The sequence below is a fragment of the Orycteropus afer genome, unplaced genomic scaffold (assembly GCF_000298275.1).
Source record: "Orycteropus afer afer isolate SDZICR_OR568_19922 unplaced genomic scaffold, OryAfe1.0 scaffold00469, whole genome shotgun sequence".
Lineage (NCBI taxonomy): Eukaryota > Metazoa > Chordata > Mammalia > Tubulidentata > Orycteropodidae > Orycteropus > Orycteropus afer.
Genome location: NW_006922056.1, coordinates 737,257 through 742,009, shown reverse-complemented (window position 1 = coordinate 742,009; position 4,753 = coordinate 737,257).

Here is a 4,753-nt window from a genome sequence, read left to right as displayed (position 1 = left end):
GCCGCGTGGGCGGGAGGGGGCGCTGGTGAGAGAATCCAGCCACTTGGTCACCTTGGAGGGGCCCGTGCGTGAACAGAACCGGGCAAAGGCCCCCAGCTCTCCCTGGGATCCCAAAGCGGTGCCAGCTCTGGCCTCTGGGCAGGGGCACTACAGCCTGAGCTCTCGGGGCGTGATGGATAGGGTGGCATCTGGGGAGACCCCTAAAGAGACGCCTGCAGGTGACTGGGAGGAGTCTGAGAGGGGGCGACTCGGGGAAGGGCGGTATTTACAGAGGCCCGGGCTGAAACAGTGCAGACTGGAAGGTAAGCGGAGCAGGACAGAGGCGTGAGAGACCCACCCCAGGGGCCTGGGCATGGCTCTGCAGACCCCACCAGGGCCCAGGGACGGCAGGGTGGCCTGAGGGCAAGACTGAGCCGGGAAGCCAGTGAGGCTCCTGGACCACAGCCCAGGGCAAAGGGGGCATTTCTTGGGGGAGGGTAGACAAAGTGGCCTCCCTCTGCCAGGGAGCACCAAGTGTTCTTGGAGAGGTCCCTCTGGAACCTACTGCTGGGAAGCCAAAGGGGTCCATTCCTCGGACCCTGGGGGTGCGAGGTGGGAAGGGTGGGCCAGCTCCCCCCACCCTCAGCCTTCATGTGCACACCTGGAATGGCTGTTGGCCTCAGGGATGTTTCTGAACTGCAGCCAGCCTCCTGCAGGAGAGGCAGAGAGGAGGCCCCTCAACTGTGTAACTTCAGGCCACATCCTGAGCCTGGATGGTGGCACCAGGCAGCCCTGGGTGGCCAGCACTGTGCTCCTTGGTTCCTCCCAGCCAGTGCCCACATAAGCCCTTTTTATAGTTTTTAGTTAAGTTGACAACATACAGTCAATGCAGGCACAGTTCTAGTTGGTAAATCACCCAGAAGGTCAGGAAGGGCTGGACTTCACACGAGTACGTGTGCATAGCACACACACATGCTGAACACATACCTGTGCACACACATGCAGAGCACACACCTGTGTACACAGCCTGTGCACACATGCTGAGCACACATCTGTGTACATACAGCTGTGCACACACATGCTTGCACACCTTGCACACACACCTGTATACACATATGTGCACACATGGCACACACCTATGCACATATACCTTTGTACACATGCCTGTGCACTCATTCATGCTGAGTACACACACCTGTGTACACAGACCTGTGTGCATATACTCGTGTACACACACCTGTGCACACGTGCTGACCACATACCTGTGTGCACACACCTGTGCACACACCTGTGCACACATTCTGCACATTATATACACGCATCTGTGTGCACATATCTGTGCCCACACTGCACACACACCTGTGAGCATACACCTGAGTACACATGCTTGTGCACTCACACATGCTGAGCACACACCTATGTACACACACCTGTGTGCATATACCCATGTATACACACTTGTGCACACATGCTGACCACATACCTGTGTGCACACACCTGTGCACACATTCTGCACATAATTATGTACACATACCTGTACACACCTGTGTACATAAACCCATGCACACACCTGTGTACAAACATAACTGCACACACCTGTGCACACACATGCTGGGCACACACATGCTGGGCATACATCTATGCACATGTTCCTGTGCACACATCTCATCCCAGAGACTCTGACCCCCACCTCCCTGCTTGGTGGTCATCCATTGGCTGTTATCACCAGCAGTGGGAAGTCCCCCCCAAGGACCCCCAGAACAATGTGTATGCTCCCTAAAACCACTAAGCCACCTGCAGGCTGGGGAGTCAGTTCAGGGGCTGGGGAGACCAGTGGTGTCACCAGGGCTGGCGCATCTCCTGTGGACCTCCTCCCATACCAGACCGTACAGAGTCCTCAGCAGTGCTTATTATCAATTCTCATCAGAGCACAGTATGTGATAAATGTAGCTGCAAATTGCTTTAATGTAATACTTCTTCAATTACACAAATACTAACAATGACATCGTCTAGTAAAATCTTAATACACTGAGTTGCAGCATTAGTTACGTTATTAGTGAGTGAATGGAAGCCTTTTTATTCTTTTCTTCCTTTCCTTTAATTACTGACATTAGTCCACAAACACTATTTACCACAATATTGTAGCTAAAACACCAGAAAATTTGATAAAATCTGTGGCTATTAAAAAACCAGCTGCAATGCAAACACAAGCACACACTTCTAACACACACAGCCACACCGAGTGACACTGTTCAGGCGGATGCAGTCCTTGGAGTGATCAGTCCTGGGAGAACAGAAGGGCGGTACTGCACACGGAGACAGCTGGGGGTGGGAGTACATGCGGGGAAGGACACAGGAAAGAGGTAACTACAGGAGGAGGTGGGAGAGGAGCTGTTACATTGTGGCAAATTGCAGTCAATTCATGAGACAAAGTGTATGTGAACTGCTGTATGGAAAATGAATTTGCTCTGTAAGCTTTCACCCAGATCACAATAAAAATTAAAATTAAAATACATTGAAGGAAAGAGTTGGAAAAAAAATAGTAAATTAGCATAGAGTTTTAGCCTTGGAGGTGTACTGATATGTAAGCTGGGCTTACAGAAATGTTTTTGTTGTTACAACTAACTACAGGTACATTTTTATGAAAAATAATACATTCCTGCTGAAACCACAAAAATTCCATAGGTGGCAATTATAATAAAAATCATGTAATTTTTAATAATAATGGTAATTATAATTTCGAAAGTGAAGATGACTTGAAGCGCCTACTGATGAAAATTAAAGACTATAGTCTGCAGTATGGATTACACCTCAACATAAAGAAAAGGAAAATCCTCACAACTGGACCAATAAGCATCATGATAAATGGAGAAAAGATTGAGGTGGTCAGGGATTTCATTTCACTTGGTTCCACAGTCAACACCCATGGAAGCAGCAGTCAAGAAATCAGATGTTGTATTGCACTGGGCAAATCTGCTGCAAAAGACCTCTTTAAAGTGCTGAAGAGCAAAGACGTCACTTTGAAGACCAAGGTGTACCTAACCCAAGCCACGGTATTTTCAATCACTTCATATGCATGTGAAAGCTGGACCATGACTAAGGAAGAACAGAGAACAGTTGATGCCTTTGAGTTACGGTGCTGGCAAAGAATACTGAAAGTCCCACGGACTGCCAGAAGAATGAACAGGTCTGTCCTGGAAGAAGTGCAGCCGGAATGCTCCTTGGAAGTGAGAGTGGCAAGACTTTGTCTCACCTCCTTTGGTCATATTGTAAGAAGCGACCATTCCCTGGAGAAGGATATCATCCTTGGTAAAGTGAAGGGTCAGTGAAAAGGGGGAAGGCCCTCAATGAGATGGACCGACACAGTGGCTGCAGCGATGGGCTCAGGTATAGCAAGGATCGTGAGGCTGGCACAGGACCAGGCAGCGTTTCATTCTGTGGTGCACAGGGTCGCTGTGAGTTGGAGACAACTTGACACCTAACAGCAACATCAGAATTATAATTATTTAATGATGTTAGCAATTATAATAAAACTATAAACATTGTATAGTGCAGTGCAGTGAATTTACGTGTCCCTTCTCTTTACTGTCTTTGTGACTCCCACCAAATGACTGGGTGGGACTATGCAAATGTGAGGTGCTATGGCCACCCAGGGGATTGGACAGCTTGTTAGTAATGTAAATACGGGACATGGCACCCTGGAATAAAGTCTATGGAAACTAACATGGAGATTGACCCACATGGAGTTTTGCCTCGCCCTAGGCTTAAAATGAGCCCTTCAAGAGGTGGGAAGGGGGCATCTTACTGCCGCTGAGAAGACCCATGGGTGGAGCCCTTTCTCTGGACCCAGGACCCCTGCACTGAACCCCCTTGACCCAGGAGGCAGAAAGCAGTAACACCTCCCTGAGACACTGAGAAGGGGGCAGAGGGACAGCAGCACAGCCAAGAGGACAACATGAGACAGAGCAGCAGGCTCCAGCCCCACAGAATGGGAACACCGAGGCCCTTTGGGCAGGAGGCTGTCTGGGAGAGCCTCTATGGACACCTATCTTCAGAGCTGCAAGGGCTTTGTGACACTTGCCTGACCCAGGCAGAGGCCGAGGGGCTGCAGGGCCAAGAGGCAGAGACCAGAGAGCAGCATGCCTGCAGCACAGCTGAGAAGCTGGCCCGAGTTTTTTCTGCTCCTGAGTGGCAACCTGTTACTTTATTAACAAACCCATAATCAAGACCATGGTCTGTAAATTCCGTGTGGCCTTTGCAACTAATTATTGAACTCCACAGAGAAGAAGAAAGTGCCATGGGAGGGAGGGATGGTGTCAGAATTGGTAACAAGGTTGTCTGGCCTCTGCCTCACAAGAATCAGCCTTGGGCTGACGGCGCCCATCTTGATCCCCGCCCCCCCCCCCGTGAAGTCGGAGGCGGTCAGACGCTGCTGCCTGCACCCTCTTTTTCCAAACAGCCATTTTGGTGTCACCCCCTCTGACAGTGTCATTCAGTGTGGTCCGCACCCCTGCACTCTCAGCAGTGCCCCTGAGGAAGGCCCACTGGGCCTCCCTCTCCATGCTGGCCTTGCACTCTGCCTCTGGGGAAGTTCTTCTGTCCATTCGTGCACCCGCATCAGAAACTGGGCAAACAAAAGACAGGCATATGAGTTGAACACGTACCTGAGGTAGATACCTTCCTTGGAGAGAACAATCATGGGAGAAGGAAGGGCTGCTTATGCACAGGGAGACAGCTCAGGGGGCAGGAGTGCATGGAGGGATGGACACAGGGA